At 34.3% G+C, this 23,897-nt stretch overlaps 1 long non-coding RNA gene across 11 annotated transcripts in view; it reads right to left on the reverse strand.

Moving 5' to 3' along the window:
* Positions 1-23,897, reverse strand: part of LOC110261581 (uncharacterized) — a 67,671-nt gene that overhangs the window by 30,418 nt on the left and 13,356 nt on the right. For 10 of the 11 annotated variants that reach the window (XR_014810760.1, XR_014810755.1, XR_014810763.1 and 7 more), the window contains 4 exons: positions 4,566-4,649; positions 3,984-4,092; positions 2,838-2,918; positions 276-372 (listed from right to left, as the gene is read on the reverse strand). This is a non-coding gene — a long non-coding RNA (uncharacterized LOC110261581). Of the gene's footprint in view, positions 1-275; positions 373-2,837; positions 2,919-3,983; positions 4,093-4,565; positions 4,650-22,027; positions 22,107-23,897 lie in introns of all 11 variants that reach the window. The other variant, XR_014810762.1, reaches the window with a different exon arrangement.

Here is a 23,897-nt window from a genome sequence, read left to right on the forward strand (position 1 = left end):
GGCAGATGCTATCAAGAATAGAACTTTGTAGCTATAGCTTATTTATGTTTAAAACATCTACTTGCAAGTCTTGCTTCTTTGGGATAGTAAAATGTACTCTTTAATATACTGATGATACTGGTCTTGAAATCTACCAAAAAATATAGTGCATTTTGGCTTAACTCATTAGCTATATGAAGCTATTCAAGTAGCGATAGATAATTAGGAATTAGATGATTTATAGTAAACCATATCTACTTCTAAGTATGTCTTTCACACTGTTGTGAAAATCTTACCTTTTGCCTTTGTCAGTTTGTAATTAGAGGATTTTCTTTTACCCTTTGTAACTCAAAGACCACTTTATGTATCATCTCAAATACCACAAAAGTGTTCCTGAAGGCAAAAAAAAAAAAAAAAAAAAAATTTCAGGAGTTTTACAACAACTTTATAAATACAAAGTTTGAAAAACCATATTGTAATTGCTTCTTTATATGTTTCTAACCTTATGAGGGCTTATCTATCTTATCATGAATACCCATGGCTAGCACATTTCTAGCACATAATAGAAACAAAGTGACCACTTTGGAATAAATATATTAATCCCAGTTTATCTTAATTAAAATAACCAATAAATAGTTTTCATGCTGAAATTCTTCTGATTTTCAATTATTTTAATTGAAAATTGTGGAAAAGTAACTAAAACTTTGAGATTCAATATCTTTTCCATAGGCATATGTATAATGTAACACATTCACTTAGCTCTATAGAATCCTATTAATCCAAAGGGGCTTCTGCATAAACATAATGAATATTTCATTATATCTTTGCCTATACATTGACACTTGGAACAATTTTTAATATCATAGGTTTTCTCATTCATAATGAAATAAGAAATTTTTAATAAAGAAATGATATATTTTTATGTCCAAAATGTAAAGTGTTCACAAATTTTATTTTCTATGATTTGGAATAAGTTGCTTCTATAGGCAAACAAGGTCAAGTTTATAATTTTCATAAATGTAATTTTGAAAATTTTATAAAAGCTAAAGCTCCTTTTACTTAATGTAATGAACAGGTGATGGTGACATGCATAATGCAATTTTCGCAAATGAAGGTAAATGTAAGTTCATATTTTCTATATTCAAGAAAAATATGAACTAACTCAATAAAGATGAGCAATATTAACCTGAAGGAGTTAATCATCAGAGTGAATGAGGGAAAATAGTATAATTATCAATATATGAAGGTAGTCATTAAGGTGAACCAAGGCACATAATATAGTTTGCAATATAATGTAAACAAAAGCCAAAGTTCCCATAGCAACAGAAACTTTTCTCCAGGGTGCACATACTGTATTTTGGATTACCAGTTAGGGTTCTAAATTGGTAGTTTCTTATGCATGTGAGTAATAAAGGTACATCAACATGGTTCTGAACACAAAAATATTTGTACATTCAGTTTCATATGTGTTTAAATTTGCAAGCTTCACACTTAGTTTTCTATACTGCTGATATCCCCTAAACTTATGGTGGCATTTTAGGTTAGTGTCATGAAATTACATTTATCTCATTTGTGGCAATATCTTTATTGTTTAAACTTGTATGTTTTAGGATATATATGTGATATGTGCAATTCAGTTTTAAAAACTTTGATGATTAAATCACTAGTGTTAAAATATAAGGTTATATAAATATTAGGAAATATAATAGCTAGCCCTAAATTATTTCACATAAGAAATAAAATGGTGGAGGCCATAAAATGATATTCTTTGCTCATCATTGTTAGTCTTGCTGCAAGGAAAATCTTTTTCTTCTAAAATTCTACCTCAAATAACCCACTCCATTATAGCTATATCTTCACTCTGTTTTTCTTCTTTATAAAATAAAACAGGGCTGTTTAAACTTACAAAGTTCTTTACAATAAGTTAAATATCAATTCTCATAAAATTTTTGTGAATATGCAAGATGGGGGGAAACTTCAATTACTTGTATTTTATGTATGGGAAAAGAGGCACACACCCAAGAGCATACAAGAAGAGCAAATTGGCAATACAATACTTACTCAGCATAGTCAACTTTAATTTATTTTATTTATTTATTTATTTTTGTCTTTTTGCCTTTTCTAGGGCTGCTCCCTCAGCATACGGAGGTTCCCAGGCTAGAGGTCTAATCGGAGCTGTAGTTGCTGGCCTACACCACAGCTCACGGCAACGCCGGATCCTTAACCCACTGAGCAAGGCCAGGGATCAAACCTGCAACCTCATGGTTCCTAGTCGGATTCGTTAACCACTGAGCCACCACAGGAACTCCTAATTTATATTTTATATACTAAATTTTTATATTCTATTCCATATATTTAATATTATATATTATATATGGAAAGTAGAAACAGCTAGGGGAGAAATCTTGTATTTTGTTTCCTGTTTATATATTTTATTCACTTAGATATAAATTTTATTCACTTTTATTAAGAATCAATAATAAAATACTTAGAATATTCTAGAGAATCCTACTGGCTCTTTATGTCTAAGAGAAATTGAACTTTTCAGGGTCTAAATTATTGATAGATTTGGCTCTTTGTAAAATGGAAAGAGTTTAAAAAGAGGCTTTAGTTTTACTAATATATCGATCCTCAATTCAAATGCCCTCAAATATGTATGTCTTTGCAATTACATTAAGATAGGGACAGAAAGATCAATCTTTAAGTGAAAATTAGTGCGATGTCTCAAAATTAAACCATTTTGGAATTCCAACACTTAATAGTACATAACTGAGGCACATAGAAGAATATCTGATGTATGGGAGATAATATTACTTTTCCATAATTTGAATAAGTAGGAAAAAACATAAAAATCTTACCAAGCTTTCCAGAAAATATAGACTTGCATTCTTCTATTGTGTAAAATTTGTTTTATTTGATAAGTATAGAAGTCAGAGATGCTGGAAATAAGGGTAAAAGTTAAAATTCCTCTTCAATTAAAAATAAAACAAAATAAATAGTGGTAAGGAGTCTGGATGCCATGAATATTTTAGCATTTTCTAGCATCTAAAGATGTTCTCACTTTGTTACATATATAAATGGTTTTGTTCATGTTGCTATTAAAGTGAAAATACCTGTGTTAGAATACAAATTTAAAACAATGATGTCCAGTTTGAGGGGGAAAAATCATCCCTTTTGAAGATAATGATAACTATTCAAGTTTTCCTCTATGAAGGTAATGTTTTTTGTCTAAGTCAACATACTTTACCATTTTTAAACTTTTCTCATCATATTTTTGACAGCAGGTTTTCCAATTTTGACAGCTCTTTAAAAGTAATTTTAACAGCCGAGTGATTTCTCTTCTAAGCAAAGTCAGATTATGTGAAATGTCAATGTAAAAACTATACACTCTGACACATAATCATTTTTAGTTGAATTTACTTATTAATTTTGCTTGCTATTACTAATAAAATATAAGTGCGTGGCTAATTGTATTGCTTTTTGAAATGTTTTAAAGATATTAAAACTGTATCCTTTTCACTACAAAATGTCTCACTTTATCACAATTAGTTAGTTACCCTTCCAAAAATGGAGAGGAAGGAGGAGTGGCAGTGCGGAGTAGATAATAGGCAATTGACAGCCTGAGCAAAGTGGCTACTGTAAAGAGAAAATTCAAGACTGCCTTGGTTAAACCAGGGTGGAGGTATATCTAAATCCCCTGGGGAACCTTTTGCAAAACATGTGCATGTCCCTTTCCCCCTCTTCCCACAGCTCTATATACCCAACCCCTACTGCTGAGATTCTGATATACTCTCAGCACAGGAGGATAAAGAATATTTTTCACCTGCCCACCCTCACACCTGATTGAAAACCCCTGGAAACAATTTAAATATAAACTGACAATTTTCTCGACTGGATTAATCCAGTTGATTTCCTCAAACTTTTATTTCATAGTCAAAGTGTTGAAGGAGGTGAGGCAACTATCTGGTAAATATAAATAAATGGATTGTCAGTTCAAAAATTACCTTCTCTGTTACATTTGCTCGAGTCTCCTGTTTCTTGATTATTTTACCTTGGTGACTGAAAGCTTGTTTCTCCATAGAACGATTTTGTCACAATTATAAAGAAAAAAAGCTGTAGAGAAGAGGGTTTCACTTCAGTTAATGATTCACTATCTGACCAATACTGTAAATGGAATTAAATTGTCATCTAACATGCACCTTGCAAAATTTAGAAAAGTTAGATTTGTTACCCTGGATGATTTCACTGAGGAGTATACATTATCTAGATTGATAAATCGAATTCTAAACTATCCTATTCTCCTGTCATTGTAGAAATGTTCCACTTTGTGCTGAATGAATAGACTTGCCTTAGACAAATTAAAAGCGTTAATTACATTTTGAAGTCTAAACAAGTAAACAACACACACACACAAACAGTTGAAATTACAAGTAGGATTCAACATCTCAATAGCTTCATTCAATGGCAAGTGGGAAACAATGGAAAAATAACTGTAAAATTCCAGGAGAAAATTATTTCCAACCAGACTATCAATCAAGTGTGAGAGCTGAATGTAGACTTTTTAGATAATACCTAAAATAACTTACCTTTTCCTAGTCTTTCTCAGGTAGCTCTTAAAGAATGCACTCCACCAGCTTGAAGAAGTAAGCAGTGAAATAAAATCCAGCAATCTAGCAAACAGGAAATCAAACTCAGGAAAGAAACAAATGTAATTTTCAAGGTGATGAAAAATCTTTGAGAAAAAATAACAATGCAGTAGGCCTAAACTGCTGATTGTGCCATCTAGATCAGAAGAATAGATCTATTCAAGAAAATAAAATAGAAGGAAGGCAATGGAATATGTCACCTGATGTGTTTGAATATACAGAAACGAGTTTTAGCGTTTTGGTGGAAAATTGGCACTAAAATAACAAAAATGGTCACATAAAATATTATAAACGAATGTAAAGCTATGTAATTATGATCCAAACTGTAAGAAAAAGTTGTATGAGAGAGTTAATGTAATCAAAGTTAAAAAACATCTAAACCGTGAACAAAATTCATATAGTCAAAATCATGTAACAATAGAATATTGTTTTTAATAGTTTCTTGAGATATAACTCACCTACCATAAAATTCTTTCTTCCACAGCATATAATTCAGTGTTTTTAGTGTATTCACAGAATTGTGCAGCCATCATTACTATCTAAATTTAGATGTAAGCCCCATACCCATCAGCAATCACTCCAAATTCCTTTCTTCTTCAAACCTGGCAGGCAATAATCTACTCAGTATTTCTATAGATTTACCTGTTCTAAACAGGTTGTTTTTGTTTTGTTTTGTTTTTGCTTGTTGCTTTTTTAGGGCCACACCCATGGCATATGGAGTTTCCCAGGCTAGGGGTCAAATCAGAGCTGTAGCTGCTGGCCCAAACCACAGCTGCAGCAATGCCAGATCCAAGCCACATCCACAGCCTATACCACAGGTCACGGCAACCCTGGATCCTTAACCCATTGAGTGAGGCCAGGGAATGAACATGCAACCTCATGGTTCCTAGTCGGATTTGTTTCCACTGCGCCATGATGGGAACTTCTAAACAGTTTTATAAATGGAATTTTACAATATGTGGTCTTTTGTTACTGATATCTTTAATTTAGCATAATGCTTTCAATATTCATCCATATTTTAGCATGTATTAGGACATTATTTTCATTACCAAATAATATTATGTGGTGGTATGGATATAGTACATTTTGGTTAGTATTCATCTGTAGATGGATATGAGCTGTTTCCATCTTTTAGCTGTTATAAATAATACTGTTATGAATATTTGTATACAAGTTTTTGAGGGAACATATGTTTTTATCTCTTTGGAGTGTATACCTAGGAGGAGAATTTGCTGAGTCATCTGATAACTCCATGCTTAACATTTTGAGGAATTGCCAAACTGTTTTACAGGGTGGTTATGCCATTTTACAACCCCACAAGCAATGTAGGAGAGTTCCAACTTCTCCATGTCTTTGTCAACTCTAGTTATTATATGTCTTTTTTATTTTAGCCATCCTTATGTTTGCAAAGTGGTATCTCATTGTGGTTTTGAATTACATTCCCTAATGAATAATGATGTAGGGCATCTTTTCATGTGATAAATGGCCATTTGAAAGTCTTCTTTAGAGAAACATCTACTCAAAACTTTTGTCTATTTTTAGATTGGGTTACTTTTTCTTGTTGAGTCTTGAGTTCACTATATACATTCCAGATATAAGTCCTTTATTAAATATGTGATTTATAGATATTTTCTTCCAATCTGTGGATCGGAGTATTATTTTCACCTAAAGTTAATTATATTTTTAAGATAGAACTATGGGAAGTGATCGTGTGTGTGTGTGTGTGTGTGTGTGTGTGTGTGTGTGTGTGTGTGTGATGTTTGGGAAAAAAATGTTGATTAGCCTGACAATTACCTTGCACTTGAGAATAGAACAAGACAAATCCAATCCCTGCAATTGAGTAATGGCTTGTTTTCATATTATACAAATAAAACAAAGTTGGTGAAAGGAATTTTGGGTGCTCCTGAGTTTCTCCACATTCTCTCCTCTGTCTTTTTCACTCTCTGCCCCTTAGTCTACAGATGCAAATAGGAAGTTAAGATAGAAATTGGACATTTTTTAAAATGCCGTTATAAAATAAAAACTAGTCTACTGACACTGAAAATTTAAAAGAAACAGACAACGAATCAGCCTTTCTCAAATTGGCTTTTGGGAAAGGGATCTTCCTTGAAGCATCCTAGAGGAGTACAAGTTTATCACAAAAATTATTCTCAGGCTTTCAGAAATAAACAAGAATGTAAAAAAATAAATGAAAATAAAGATTGTTTTTGTGAAGAAAACTACCAAAACCTAGTTCAGCATGATAATGCTTACTCTATGTTAACAGAATGCATTTATCAGCTGATGGCTTTTGTAATCTGACCATTTCAAAATCTGAGTCTAACCATTAGTAGGAAGTCATTAATATATACATATGTGCCTATATTTATTCTTAATGTCACTACATAGAACTTCATGCATTTAGCATCCATGTGTTAAATACTAGTTATGCATAGACATAAAATGCAGCAGTGAACAAAAGAGACACAGACACAGCCCCTGTTTCATTCTCTTGAATTACAATTTAAATGATTAAGTTCTACCTCTGGAGAGCAGAAATGCAGAGCATAACAGACCATTATTAAATGTTTGTTTATATCTTGGCCACTGAATTATATAATAGGTATACAAAATAAATGAGGGAAAAGTCCAGCCTTTGATAAGTTTAAAGACTATTTATTACAAGAGACTGAAACAAACATTTTCACCAAAGTGTGGTAAGTGTCATGATAGAGGTAAATGTGGCACTTCATCCAATCTGCAAAGCTGGAAGTGGTTAAGAGAAGATTTTATCCAAAAAGTGACTTGGAAGTTCCCAGTGTGACTCAGCGGTAACGAACCCGACTCATAACCATGAGGATGCGGTGCAATCCCTGGCCTTGCTCTGTGGGTTAAGGATCTGGTATTGCTGTGGCTGTGGCATAGGCTAGCAGCTACAGCTCCTATTTGACTTCTAGCCTGGGAACTTCCATATGCCACTGCTACAGCCCTTAAAAAAATTATGTTATTACTATATCAAACATATGATTTTATATTACCTCAATGGCAATTAAAGCCTTGACAGTGGATGAGATCAACAAAGAAAATATTAAGGATAAGAAAGAGAACTGATATGAACACTGAGCCTAGGGACACTGCAACATTTAGAAGTCAAGGAAATTGGGAGGAAATGAAAAAATATGAGATGGAAAATCCAGAGATAGGAATATAAAATTAAAATAAAACATAACCACACTGTAGGTTTGTTGTTCTGGAAGCCAAATAAACAAAGTGCTTTAGGAAGGAGATAGTGATCAATTTGGTCAAATGTTAATGAGTCTTCAAGTAAGATGAGGCCTGAGAATTGACCATTAGATTTCAAAATGGAAGTCATGGTTGACCTTGATAAAGGCAGCTTCAGTAGAATTCTGTTGCTAAAAATCAGTCTGGAATGAATTAAAGAAGGAATTGGAGGGAGAAATTGGAAACTGTGTGTGGAAGCTTCTTTATCGTTTTGTATTAAAAGGAATGAGAGAATGGAAAGATTGTAAAGGGAATGAGTCAGAAGGGGAAGTAAAGTCAAAACTGAGTTTTTTTAGGAATGCAAGAAATAGAAGCATGTGTATGTGCTAATGGGAATTGTCCAGGATCAAGAAAAATGAATATGGTGGAGGAAAGAAAAGAAAGAATGGTTAGTTCCACATCATTAAGCTGGTGGGAACAGGATAGAATCCAGTACATCATTTGAGGGCTAGGCTTTTCTAGGAGTATGGTAATAAAAGGTCAAGTAAATTTGCACAGAGTTAAGTCAACACATGTAGAAGTAGGAGGAGCTCATGGAAACCCTCTTCTTTTTGCTTCAATGTTCCTAGTGGGGTAGAAATCATAGTCAACAGTTTAGGATGAGGATGAGAAAAAAAAAAGTGTTGGAGATTGGAGGTGAGAAGAAGAAGAATTATCTAAGTCTTATTAATGAACTAGAAAAATGTAGTATTATTTCTCAGTAGCATAGAGGAACCACTTCTGAAGCGATCCCAAATTTAAGGTGAGGTCAGTCAGCATTGTTCTGGATATTTTTTTTTTCTCTAGCTGCATTCAATTGGGCAAAAGTTGAGTAGGTTAGGGGTTTGATTTAACAAAGGTGGTGCTTTATCCACCTGAGCATATTGAAGCAAGTAGAGGGGCAAAAGGGTGGTTGGTGTTTGCTAGTGAGTGCTTATCACTGATGGAGAGTCTTTAGAAAGTCATACCAGTTCAAAGTAAAGACATATTTTTAGAAATTTTAGATTTCATCAGTTCTAAATTCTACAGTATTCCTTGGCAGAACAGAAGAAAGAAAAAGTTTGATGTGAACTTTCCATTTCCTAGTTCTAGAAAAGGTGCTTTTATTCTCTTCTAGTCTTTAAACTGCATCATTTGAAAATCAGAGTCCTTCATTATCGATATGTGTTAGGATGTGGGCTTCTCTAGAATAGTGAAAAGTTAAAAAAAAAAATTAAAGAACTAGTAATGTTAAATTATCCTTGAGTGCACATTATTTAGTTCCTCATTAACTTCATTGTTTTCCAGTAAAAGTGAAATGTGCAATATGCAAATTAAATAATATTACATGTCAGAGTTTGAAAGAAATATTCATTTAACATTGGAAGAGGTTTTTTCCCTAGGAAATCTTGTTCATTTATTTTGCAAGAATTTTTGTTTGTCCCTATTTGTTCAAAACATAATACAATTGTGAGACCCAGTGCCTGCTGGCAAAGTTGGAATAGCTGTCAGCAGGAAATGGCAAACTAATAATAAGTGCTGGTAAAATATTTATATTATAGTTTACTGGGAAGCTGAATGTAGTTTTGTATTTCATTAGTGCTTGAGGCGATACATAGTAGCATAGTCGTGCTCCAAAATAAGTGGATAGAATTCTAAATACTATAGTAACTTATCTTTCAACTATCTACTAGGAAGAGAAAGAATTAATAGTAATAAAGCCTTTTACAAGTTGAAATTTAAGAAATTTTAAAGAGGTCTATAGGGCAGTAATTAGCATCTCACATTCAGTGTTATTGGACACTAGGCTGCTGGATCAACCACTTCTGTATGAGGCCTAGTAATTTAGCTCTGGTTCATAATTTTCAATAACAGAGCTATTCAAGAGGAAGGGGTGGTTCTAAACCACCAGAGGACTTGAAGTATAGTGATGTTCAAGTACAACACTGTGTTTATGTACTCCCCAAAGTGTATCAAAGCTCAGATCCAGAGAAATAAAAGAAAAGTCAAACAAAACAAGCATTAGACTGCGTAAAGTAAGGTATGGACAAGGCAAACAGGTGAGGCATTGTTTAGGTGGCTAAGGTAGATCAGTATCTATTCTTGCAAGCCAGGAATCCTGCCTGCTTTCCTCTGGCGCTCTGCAGATCATCTTACCGCGTGCAGACAGACTGTCGCCTAAACCCAACTGACAGACAACCTATTTCACCTCTGTAAAAATCATACCCATCTTCTTTCTTTGTGGTTCACTGAGGGGACAAAAAATATATAACTGCCAAAAAAAAAAATTACTAAATTTGTTTTACCACACTTTAACATCCCTTTTCATTAACTTAATTATAAAGGACTGGTTCTTAGTTTCTCTTTCCTATGTAATTTTAATCTACTCAATAAAATGTAAGTATATTATAGTATAACAATGTGTGTGTGTCTATTGTAGAAGTGACCAATTTTATCCAAATAGTAAACACATGTAGTGTCTTGCACATAATAATCACTCAATAAATATTAGCTAATATCAATATTTCTATCATAATGTTTAAACATAACAGAGAATGCACAGAAAACCAATTAGAAAATGAGGAAACTAATTCATAGGCTAAACAGGTAATATTTTAGTAATTTCAAAAATATATTTAACAAGCTCACAATAGCTGAACTTTGAGAAAAATAAGAGAAAATCAGATTATGTTTTGTGACATAGTACCATCGATTTGCATTCTTATGACAAACTACAAGTTTGAGCATGACTATTAGTAATCTCAATTTTCCCATATAATGTTTTAGTTCTGAAGGGAAGATCAAAACCAAAAATATTTTCTCAAAAACAAGTATTATACTTGAGTTATATAAAAAATAACCAAATGTAAAACCCATCTTCTAGTTCATAGAATTTTAAAAAAATTATTCAAACTTCCTTGCAAATTGAGCATTATACAATTTTTACTTTACGTATGTAATTTTATTGTGTTTTTTTCATTTCATGAGTTTAACCACAAAATTAGGAGAATGCCTTTACTCTAGTAAAAGCAATGGTAATTGCCATAATAACAAAAGCTCTGTGTAAGGAGAAATTACAACAAAGCTTACTTAGCAAAATATAAACTATAAAAAATGTACACAATCCTCCTAATTCTGTCTTGGCAAATGGAAGGCATTTCCTATGTTTTACTCTTGAGTATAGCATTCACTGAGACTCCAGATTTTTCATATGTATACAATAACTTGCAGACTTCATTTTACCATGTTTTATATTAAAACCCATTCTGCACTTTTCCCCCTCTTGGTTGAATAATAAAAGGAAAAACAATTTTAATAAAATATTTAAAATACCAAAAGTCAAAGACAAATCCTTACTTTAGTGGTTGTAGAGATTTTGTCTTAATCTTAAAAGTGGAAAAGGTCAGTTTTGTAGACTGGTGCATATCATATCTCTGTGTAATAAGAATATGTCTTTTCATCACTGCTACAGTTTTATGCTTACCTCTTTATGGTGGAAGAAATGCAATTTACTTGTCAGATTGAAGTATTTGATATAAATTCTTATCCTACCTTTTGAACTAGCATTTCTGAAACACTGTATCGTAAACAAATGGCATGTTTAATAAAACAACTACTTTACTCCTAACTGAACAAGAGAATATGATTATATTAATTTATATCAAGCCATATGATTAGAATTGTTTTTAAATGTTAATATAGCAAGAATGTATGATTATACTAATTTAAAATCAAGACATGTAATTGGAATGTAAACAAAATATTTTGAGTTTCCATCTTCAGGATATCATTTTAAGAGTTTAATATAATTTAGAAAATATTAGTTTACATTAAAATTTTGGGGGACTTACCAATCTACATACAAAGCTAAATTTAAAAGTCAATTTATAGTTTAGAATGATGCAAAAAGCTTGTTTTAAATATAAACAGTTGTGATTTTCCAAAGGATTCATTTAACTTTTCTATAGAATTGATTTCTCCCACCTACAGGTTAGCAATTCTAAAATATATTAGCACTGTTCTAATGAGAATGAAAATATGGGGAGGTAGATTTAGCTGAATATTTAGGGATACTACAATGTACATAATTACACACGTATGTATGGATGTGTGTTTATGTGTATATATACATATGTATTTAATATATAATAACTATAATTTTTTCAAAGCCAACGATTTGATTTCACCTTCAAATTTCAAAATATTAAATAGTAGATTTTCTCTAATCAGTCACAGATTTTTGATGCTGAAGATCATTCCATTTTTACTCAGTTGTGAGAACAAAGAAAAGTAAAAAATCATTGGGTTCTGACCTAATCAAAGCCATAAGCTGTTTTTCAAAACATGCATTGTTAGGATCCTAATTATTTCATTTGTGTTTGTTTAGATAGATAAACAGATGAAACATTTCTGATCCAGATGTGACAATCTCAGCACTGTCATTTACCTTTCAAGGATCATAGAATTTTTGCTTTTAACACATTCCCTCGAGTACCTACATGTTTTCATTATAAACCAGTAGTTGAGAAAACATGTCAGATGCTAAATTCAAAATCCACCATGCAGGAAACACGGGGAAATGTAACAACTGTTTTGGAAGAAAATGTCTTGAAGTCAACTTACATAAAATCTTTAATGGTTTGCCAATGAATTATAATTAGCATTTATGTTACAACTGCAAATTCTAAACAATTTCTGCTTAACTACTATAAGGCTGAAATTATTTTTGTCAAGTATGCATAAAACCTTAAGCTAAAATACCTACATTCTATAATACAAAAGTTTAGTGACAAAAAGCCAGAATTTGTAACATCGATTTAAATTATGCAGCAAAAGAAATAGTCTAAAGTCTAGAGCACTTAGACTTTTTAATACATATATGAATAATACTTAAATTCTTTATGAAACCTCATAAAGAATATATAGCACTCAAGGTAATAATTTCTGATATCAATATTCAGTAACTTGTATGTTGAAGTAGACTGAAAACTTAGAAATTCTAGAGGTTCATGTTCAATATAGTACATGAAAGTTTTGGGATATTTGTGTAAAGGGTAAAATAACTCAAGTATTTTTTAGTAATCATTTTCATCAATAATTATTCTAAAATATGAAGAAAACTACTTATATAACATAAACAATATAATCAATGAAATGTTATAAGCAAAGATAGATAATGCAAGACAACTGAGCTTATAATGCATAACACAAAATATTTAATTTTCTTTATATGACTACACACAATAACTTATTCCTACTTAATGAAATAATAAATACGCCTTTTTCTACTTTTTAAATATGTATTTGCAAACATTTTCTCTCACAGAATTGTTCAATTAAATAATATGCATATCCAATTAAAGAATTAATGTATTTATGGATATTCATTTTTCTACATTTATTTATTTAATAAAGGCTAAAGTTGGTTAGACTAGCATGGAAACAAAAATTATGATGTTATTTTGAGCTCTATAACCTCTTCTAATTTGCAAACAGGTAATTATATGAAAAATTGTAGAATGCACTAAAAAAGCAGTTGGGAAACAAAAAATATTTCATGAAGAACTATTAATTAGTGTTATAACCACTAAAAACAGAACTATGTTCATGAATATATAATCATCTAAAGAATGTCAGTCTTTAACTTCACTTAATTACTAAAATGGTCATTTAAGAATATATTTTAATGAGTATCACAAACATATCCTTTGATTAAATGTTAATAATAAGGGATAGTTTGATTTATAATAAAAATAGCAAAATATAAGACCAATTTCATATATATGCATATTGATTATGAGAAAATGTTTAAAATATTTATGCCTCCCAAAATAGTATCAATATAATTAAAAATACTCAGTGGAAATCAATCCATTAATATTCACAGCTGATCTCTAACAGATTATCGGCATTAGTAAATGCAAGTGTTGAATGCTAGTTTCTATCATTTATGACTTGTTGGATAAACTGGCAAAATAAGTAGGAAGCTTGAATCTATTTCTTTAACCATGAAGAATAAACACCATCACAAAAGCATTTTGGATAGTGTTTAGGAATCCATGTGCTAAATACGTTTTAATATAAGGAACTCTCTCATCAGTAAAGTGGAACTTTAGAAAAAGTCATATTTTGGAGTATCATAGCAAAGTTTGCACTGTGTGTAGTTTACTGTCACAGCAATTCTTCATAGTAAAAATTCTTAAATCTAAGGTTGTCAATCTTCTGGGTTGTGAGTACTGTACTCACTTAGAAAATAGCAGTTAACAGCAAAAAAAAAAAAAACCTTTTAAAAGCATTGACTTTTATACTTCATTCTAACAAAACAATTCACTATTTACTTATTTTACACTTAATCTCCATGCTAAATCTGAAAGTATGCTCTCAATAGCAACTGTAATAAAAGAATGTTGGGATAATGACACAAGATGATAAAAGCAAGGAAAATGTTCATTTGAGGATATAATCTCTTTCACATATGCAAGCTTTAAGTAAGAATAAAGTAGGATAAATGGTCCACAAAAGTTACCCAGAGAATTCCTATAGAAAAAAAATTATCAAAAAGTGGTAGAAAACTTTCCTAGACTCCAATCCCTGTTGATAAAGACCTTCTAATACAAGATTTATAGCTCTATAGAAATATGTGCTAGTAAATGTTGTAGGCCACAGTTTCTTACCATCTTTAATGAACTGATGAAAAATTAGAGAAGAATCATAACAGTTTTGTTGGTGGAAATATTTGGTTGGTTGGTAAGGCAGAGATAATGCTTTGTGTCCAGCAAACCTATTTATTATTTCTCCTAAACACATAGATAAACCATATTCTCAAATCTTCCCTGCAATTAGGTTGGCCTAATATAACTGACTTCAGGCCAACGGAATAGGTATTATCCTTTAGAATCCTCAATGAGCTTTCTTCCCTCCCTACCAATACATAGGATCCAGAGGAGCATTCCAGGGCTCTAGAAGACGGCAGAGCCATTCCTGGGTTCCTAAATGACTGAGTGGAACTGAATTGCACAAAATCCCACTCTCACTCTCTACCAAAACCACACTGGAATGTGACACAAAGGAGTAATAAATGTTGAGGTATTAAGCCACTGAGACTAGAAAAAGGCTAGATGATTATTCATTTTTATCTATTTCTCAAATACTGTGAATAATAAAGAATTATAAGGGATAAAAATAAAATTTGGTACTTCAGAGGAAAGCAAAAGTGGTAATTGTTCTGGATATGAATATTAGAATAAGAATAGTTCTTAGAAAACATATGATCTCAAGTATTCTGCAATTGGTCCCTGTCAAAGTCTTGCTTCCCCAATCATGTGCTGAACTTATGTCATCTTATTATGATAATATTACTATTACTCTTAGCTACCATTCATTTCATACTGTATTCTGGGCTGAGTGCTAAGCACTTTATATGAATGATCTCATTTAATTTCAAAGTGACCCTAGGAGGGAGTTTTGACATAATATTCATTCTACAGAGGAAACATGTCTATAAAATTTAAGATGATCTCACATATAATGAGTGGTGAATCCAGAACTCAAAATATCTTTTTGACCCATGGACATCCTATTAAGATATTATATTTCATTGAGGGTAATATTTGGATCCATCAATTACTGTTTGAGCAATTGTAATTTACTTCAACTACTATCCTTCCCACAAACAGAATCATATATTTGTAGGTCACAGGAAAGACTGATAGGAAGGCTTGACCTTAAGAAATATATTATAATCCTAGATCTGCCCTTCATAGTGGAAACCTTATACTGTGACTTTATCAACATGCCAAAATGATTCATCTATCAAAGGGAGATATACAGTAACATTTTGACCCAGAAATTAAATTATTCATTTATGATGAATAACTTGAATGAAAAGAACTTCACTGAAGTCCTGAGATATAATTACTCATCTAAAGGTAACTACTGTTATAAGTGAAATATTTGAAATTCATGTGATTAGTATATATCCTAGGAACAAAAATACTTCTGAAGCCAAATAATGATACAAACACTGCCTGGAAAGCATGGATTCAGAATGAAGATATTTTTCTGGATAGAATGTTTAACAGCACCAAGTTTAAAAGGCCTGATAAACATTGACAATAGGAATGACCTTTCATTGGGATATAAGACCAATAGAATTGAGTCTACTCCCCCATATCTGAAACAGTTGGATAGGCTTTGCATACATTGCTTTTGGCTTTCCTATATCTGCTTTCATGGCTAAAATTATTTCTGTGGATATGTCAATACCTTCAATTAGTTTATGTCAAACCCTGCTGCACAGGAATTTATCTGTTCTTTGAAGATAACTTTGCATATCCTTGTACCAATTTTGTGTTGATCTTGAAATTCAACAATCAAAAGGCAATCTCATCTTGTGTTATTTCAAATTTCTTGCTCATACCTCTCATAATCTATAAGAACAAAACACAATGACAAGAATTGAAAGAATTAATTCCAGGATAAAATATTGCTTACTGAAAAAACATGCCTATTTGTGAGAAATGAGTGAGGATAAATAATAGCAGCTGTTCTCTTTTTCTTTCATTTAGGGTAGAAGCGGTATATCCATAGGATTCAGTTAATCATTCCAACCATCTTGATTTCTGGACTAAGATCCCTTAACTCTTCCTAAAATAGGTCCATGTTTCTCTTTATAATGGTACCAAACCCCAGTCTAAGCTAGGACTTTTGCTCTGTAAGAAAGTGTGGCCCAGAGTAAATCAAATCTGGTATACAATGTTGGGGGAAGATGATGCTATGCCACTTGCAACTTATCAATGAAAAACTAAGCTGTTCAAGCTTTGTGCTGCCAAGGTGCCATTCATTTCAAGAGCAAAGTCCAGTGCCACAGTGCCAATGTTCCCTTATTCACCTAGGAAAATGCCAAGAGGGAAACTTTCCACAAATAACCTTGGGATATAGTAAACACAATAATAAGGCTAATTAACCCCAGGGTGCTTCAAGGCTGGAATGATTCAGTCAGACAGAAACAAATGATTTTTATTCCTTTATTATTGTTTCTTCTTCATCTGTGGAATCAGAGGGTGGGAAGAACACCAAGAATTCAGATATAGGAGAGATTCGGACAGACTTAGGAACCTATCTGATAGCTAGAGTATATTGTAAGGGAAGTGTTTCAAAAATAAAAACAAAAACAAAAAGAATGCTGAAGAAAGTTTCTCCAGAGATGCATCATGCACACTTAGAGAGTCCCCAGATGCATTTTTGCCTGGATCCAGCTACTTTTCTTTGAACTGGAGAACTTGTATTTGGAAATTTCTGATTGATAACAGCACACCAATAAATATACTTTGATTCGAAGTGAACAATCATGCCATCAACCTTCATTGTACTGACCAATGAGAAACCTCTGAAAATAACAACATGGACAAGAAAATAGATGATCAGTACAGAAAAGGCAAAACTTCTTACTAATAAGAGAGAAATAGACATGAAAATCAACTTACAAAAGTAAAAATAATTTTAAACTATATTATTAATATTTTATTTCCAATTTTTAAAATTCTTGTGGTATTATACTGTATGCTAAATTTTACTTTTATTAGTAGAACTAATTTAATTCATAATGAAAGGAGGGAAATTCCATTAAAGTAAGCATTGTCTATGATAGCACTGCTAAAATTCGTTAAGATCTGAATATTCAAGCTATATCAGTAAAAAAGAACACATGTGAAAACTTGTTATGCTTAATTGAGCATATGCAAAGTTCCCTCCCCAAAAATGATGAGTAAGAAACAAAAAGAATTTAAAAGAAAAAATGTCAAGAGAGTGATTTAAAAAAAAAAAAAAAGTTGTATAGTTCCCACTGTGGCTCAGTAGATTAAGGATCCAGCGTTGCCACAAGCTGCCATTGTAGGTCACAGAAATGACCCAGATCCGGTGTTGCTGTGGCTGTGGCATAGGGCTCAGCTGCAGCTCTGATTCAATCCCTAGCCCAGGAACTTCCATATGGTGCAGGTGCACCATAAAATAAAAAAAGAAAATGTGTTACAGATCCTAAAAATCTAATTATCTTACTGAATTCAATTCTTAGCCACTGCAAAAGATAAGACACAGAAGACCAAACTTAGCAACTATCACATGGTTTCACTTAATTCTGATTAATAACAGTTTCCTATAGTTAACAACAAGCTGAACCATATTATTGGAGAGAAATCAGAAATCACAAAATTCTAAAAGGAAAAAAAATCTATTTCAAAGGAAAAAGCTAAAGAAATATCTAATTAAACACCTGAAATAAGATAATTACTGTACTACCTGGCAGAACTAATGAATGGGGGGAAATCAGCAGAATTAAGGTTTTATTAATCTTCCCTACTTCTGAATCATAACTTGAGGTACTTGTCCAAAAGCTGGGTTTTTTTTTTTTTTTTTTTTTTGGATAATGACTTTTGGCTTGTGGCTTTATTAAAACACTATACCTAAAAAGTGTATGAATAAATAAATGGACCGTTAAAATTTTCCTATGACTTTTAAAGATTACTTTCAAGAAACAATCTCAGTTTGTTGGAGATTGGAGGAATCTTCCATTGAGAATAATACATTAGTTCTATGCAGTTATATTCTGGGAGGCAGGATTTGACTTTAAGTCCTAAAAAGTCATCATCACGAGGCTCTACTTTAGTCATGAAACTGCACATTTGATCCATTTCCTTTACTAAAAACGGAAAATCAAAAAGAATAAAACACCAGCCAATCTTTAAATGTATAGTAAACACGGTGCCTACTGTTCATTATTTGAGTGGAACATTTTGTTTGTCTTGTCTACAACTTAATGGGGTAATATCCAAAGATGAAGGCTAAAAACTTTCACATTTTTCAATCAGAAAAACAAACCCTCAGATCCTGTGAATTACCTGTCCTGTTTCATAGGTAGCACCTGTATTACTGCCACATCTGTGGAAGCACAATATCAGCCAACTGTTAATCAAGGATCACTTCCCTTCAAAGTGACTGATGATCCACTGTTAAAACAACTTATAAAAATAACTTCTCCTTCAAAAAGGTGCTTCAGGGTTTTCAGACACATTTCACTGATCTTGCTAGTTTAATACATGTTTGAAAGTTAATTTCTCATTAATATTTAAAGAAGAAATGGCTTCAGAACAAATTTTAAATGATCCATTAAATTTTAGAAATAAAATATTATTGGCATTATTTTCATCTAGATTACAAGGAATAATAATGTCCAAGATTAAGATTAGCTTTTAAAACTGTTAATGAGCCCTGGCAATGTGAAAAAGATATGGATTAGGTAGATGTAATGAGATATGATTAAAGGGTGCAGGCACTGAAGGGTGTTGGAGAAATTCTTTTCAGAAAGAGTATAATTAGTGTCTGATAAAAGTACTTAGTAGATAAGATTTTTGAAGAAGAAAGGTTAAGATAAACACATACTTTATGACAAACCTGCTGAATTTTTCCCCTTTGGTTCTCTTACATACTCAATATTATGCTGAAGTTTCATACATAAATAATGTTTGTCGAATACGTGATGCAATTCTACCAGACAATTAGAGTGTTTTAATTGCCAGACATGGCAAGCAGAAAATGTGCTGAAAAATCTTATTCCATTTTCAGTGTAAATTTCTTTGTTGATTTATGTAATGTAGCTAATAATATGCAACCTACCCTAGTTTTAAACAAACAAATGAACTTCTAAAAAGCAAGCTTTCCTTAAGTTGCTAAGCAACTCCAAAAGCACATTTTATTAATTTAATAAATAACAATTAGATGACAAATCTTTAAGGAAGATTTCCAACAACATTTTATAAAAAGTAGAAAATCCAAGCAGGTACCCTTCTGACTGTTCTATTTCTAAGGCTTCAGGGCTAAGTAGAGACACTCATTTTCAGAGGTACATTTGACTTACTAAACAAATTAAACATTTCTTCAATTGAAATTGTTGCTCTAATAGAAGTTGGGTTCTGGGACATCTTGTGTAGCTCTCCAGAGTTAGAGCTCATGGTTCATTCCCATAACTGAAGGTTTCTTAACCTCAGCACAATAGATATTTGGGACCAGATAATTCACTGTTATGGGGGGGAGGTCTCCTGTAAATTGTAAGACATTTAGTAATATCTATCCCAACTTCTACTTACTAGATGCCAGTAGTGGCCCCATAGTTGTTACAACAAAAACGTCTGCAGACCTTGCCAAATGTGCCTGATGGTGGTCAGGGTGTGTGTCAAAATCACATCCAGTTGAGAACCACTGAAAGTGAATAATGGGTAAATATACCAAATGAGAAAGATTTTGAGTTTTAACTAGTGATGAACACATCCTGTAGTCACTATCAGTCAACACTTAACATCTCCTAGCTCTAGCAAAAATGAAGAATAAAGTGACAAAATGTATTCCAGTGGTCTATGGCTCTTATTCCATTCAAGGTTCATTACTGATTTCAACATTTCAATGCAGTTTCCATTGTATAAAAATTGGGGAGAAAGAGACTAATGATGACTCTGTAGTAATAGAGAACTACACCATTCCAGAACTGTACTAAAATCTTTTCTCCCTTTCTTTTTTCACTCTCCCTCAATTTTCACTATGCTCAGTTGCTGGCTAAAATCATTTTAAATATAAATCTCAATTTTAATCATGCCATCCTCTGCTCACAGGGCCACCATAGGTTTCTATCACCTCTACTATGAAATACAAACGCCTCTACAGGATCTTTAAGCTTTCCTACAAATTACCACCAAACTCTGTCTCATCAAACATCTTTCTCTTTCTCCATTTATGCCACCTTTACCCCACCCCCACCCAGAACACAAACAGCTTGCATTTCCAACCTTCCTATGTGGCACATAAGGATAAATGCATTTTCTCCATGAAAGTTCTCCTAATTAATTCTTCCTGTATTTCTTATTGGTATCATATTTCTGTTAAAAAATGACATGACTGCAAATTAATTTGTGAGGCAAATGTTTTCAATAAACCAGACACTGAATATTGCTTAGTAGCTGTTTCTATCAACTTACATTTACATTATTTATGCCCAACTAGACTGTAAGTTCCCAGAGGATAAGAACAGGTCTTATTTGTATCCTTCTGATGCCTCTTAATAACGATGCTAATAAATACACTTTAAATTTGATTAGCAAGTATAACCTTTCAAAATTACTTTCACAGTTACTAGCTTATTGGTTATATATTTTCACTATTTTAGAGTCAATGAGGGTGGGACATTAAATGCCTGAGGGACTAGTCTGTAGGTTACACAACTTGTGCTCAGCAAAATATGCATTTAGTATGTGCTGACTGACTGAACCCAGTCACAACTTCCCAACTATGCAATTTCTCTCCTGGTTACATAAAGTTCTTATAGCATTTTAAAACAAATGTTATTACAAAGAACAAGAAGAGCTGAATGATGCAGAAGACACAACACAGAAGTGAATTAAGTTTGACAAGGATTAAGCTATAGCATCAAGAAAGCAAAAGAGAAATCTCTCAGTTTCTGCCTCAAAGTAGCTATAAGAGTTAACTTCATAATGCCATGACTTCTTAGCACAGAAAGTAATACTTTAAAAAGAAAGCAAAATGTTAAGAAAAAGTCATGGAAGGGCTCATAAAACCCCCTAAATTCTGGAGTTCCCATTGTGGCTCAGTGGTTAACGAATCCGACTAGGGACCATGAAGTTGTGGGTTCCATCCCTGGTCTTGCTCAGTGGGTTAAGGATCTGGCATTGCTCTGAGCTGTGGTGTAGGTTGCAGACATGGCTCAGATCTCGCCTTGATGTGCCTGTGACATAGGCCGGTGGCTGCAGCTCGGATTGGACCCCTAGACTGGGAACCTCCATATGCCACAGTTGTGGCCCTAAAAAGACCAAAAAAAAACCCTAAAAATTCACAGCATTTTACCTCATATATATTAAGAAGTTCAAGAAAACACTCTCAATAACTCTAAGAGATTTCTTCCCACTGCTTTCGGGAGTCCCTTAAATAAATAAATAAATAAGTTCCTAAGTCCATTTATTTATCAGTCTCAACCGAATTCAACAAAACCACCAGAGGTCAAAGGTCAGCTGATTTCTGAGGATACCTACCATCTCTAAGAATCCTATGCCTAACAGAGCAGCATAAACTACTCAGTAATTCTTTCAACATTTATTGCATGCTTACTAGGTGCAGACACTTGCCTAGACCCTGCTGGAAAACGCCTAAACTTCAGTTGCTGATGTGAAATTGTGCTGGAAATTCAGAATGGGGGGAGGTGATCTGAAAAGACAAAAAGAGATTTATCTGCAATGGGCTTTTTCTCGCCACCCCAAGCCTTCCTCCGACCTGACCCCCACCCTCCCCTGACTCGCCCATCACTCCCAAGTTTAAGGAAGCCATGAAATTAAAGTCAAAGTAAAAAGAAATGAAGGAAACAGGTAAAATTTCCACTAGCTACCGCAAAGATACAGAAATCAGCTCTCAAAGATATCCCTCAGCTGAGTGACTGAGAGGGAACTCAGAAGCCCACGGGCCGGAAGTGCTGGGGAAGGGAGGGTCAGGGCCCCCCCCCCAGGGGGACCGGAAGTGCGGGACCTGGAGTGCGCGGGAGAAATGGGCCTGAGCAGGGCTTGACTCTGCACCCAGACCTTACGAGGCCTCTTAGGGGGTTTTCTGACCTCGAGGCCCCTTCACACCACAGCAAGCTTTCTGCAAAATAGGCATTTTGGACCTTTTCCGAAGAGGTTCCTAGATGTGATGGTAACCTTGGCGTGAGGTCTGCAGCGAGGGTCCGCGCTCCTCTCCCAGCTTTTTCCAGGGCCACCTACGCCCCCAACACCGGTACGCAGAGGGGTATGGACGCCTGGCGTCGAGTCGCGATGGCGGGGTGGGGGTGCGGCCAGCCTGGCGTCGGCCTTGCTGCGCCCTCTTCCCAAGAGAGGAAGACTGGAATGGGAGGCGGGGAGGGTCCTGGCTGATGGAGTGTTAGAAAGAGAGCCCTGGGGGCCCGGAGCCGCGACGTGGGCACCGAGAATGTATCTGAGGCAGGAACGCGTAGCGGGGGCTTTGTTCTGGCCGCCTTTCTCTGAGGACACTGCTTGTGCGGCGGAGCCGGTGGTCGACCTGGCGGAGGGCCGGCTTCGGCTTCAGCCCCGGGCTCGCGCGGCGCTGTGGGAGCAGCGAAGAGGGCACTGCAGGGCCCTTTTCAAATTAAATTGTTAAGAGTGAAGTTGGCTTCAGGGTTTTTGTCTGGGGTATAGAAAAGAATATAGAAACACTCGGTCTCTGTCTCTGTTTGTCTTCCCCGCCCCGGAATTAATTCTGAAGCTCTCAGCTTGGCCTGCAAATGCGGGAGTAAGAGGGCAGGGAGCACCTCTCTTTTCCTCTCTCGCTCTCCAACCGTCCCGCCGCTCGGCCCTCCCTCCCTCTCCCCAGAGACCGAGTCGCCCCCGCCCCTACCTTCATCCCACACACTTCATTGGACCGTCTCTGGAGTCCCTTACATATTCCGCGGAACACAAAAACTACCGGAGCGCTCCACTTCATTCGTTCTCAGCATTGGGCGACTTACTTACATCAGAGTAGGAGAGCTAGAGTTTCTTGTGGATCTTAATACAATTAAAATGCGCCAGCCTTAGGTGTTCCCAAAGCGCGTGAGGGAAAGTGTTTGGACTTGGCGCTGATGGTCAATGGATATGCGCAACATGGCTTATAAGATCACTTTTAAGCTCCCCCCAACCTAGTTGTTACTGAGATTTAGGCTGTGAGAAGAAATAGCTTTCTGCGATTTGTCATCATATTAAATATTTGACTCCTCCTTGCTCTCCATTCTTTTTGAATGTTCAATGATGGAATGGAAACTCTAGGTTAATTTCCAAAGGTTAGTGACCAGGGTAGCCTCAACTCCCCTCCCTGCGCTGCTTGCTCCCTACCATCCTGGGAATTGGGAGAAACCCTGGGGTCCGTAGCTGCAGAATTAAGCACCCTAACAATTTCTGATTGTTGAAAGGGGGAGGAGGGATGGAGGAGAGAAATGGAAAAGGAAAAACACACACATTTGTGTTCATTTAC

This window comes from Sus scrofa, chromosome 7, assembly GCF_054392235.1.
Source record: "Sus scrofa isolate SSC_HxYL_T2T_F1_AM1 chromosome 7, Sscrofa_HxYL_maternal_Yorkshire_Landrace_v2.0, whole genome shotgun sequence".
NCBI lineage: Eukaryota > Metazoa > Chordata > Mammalia > Artiodactyla > Suidae > Sus > Sus scrofa.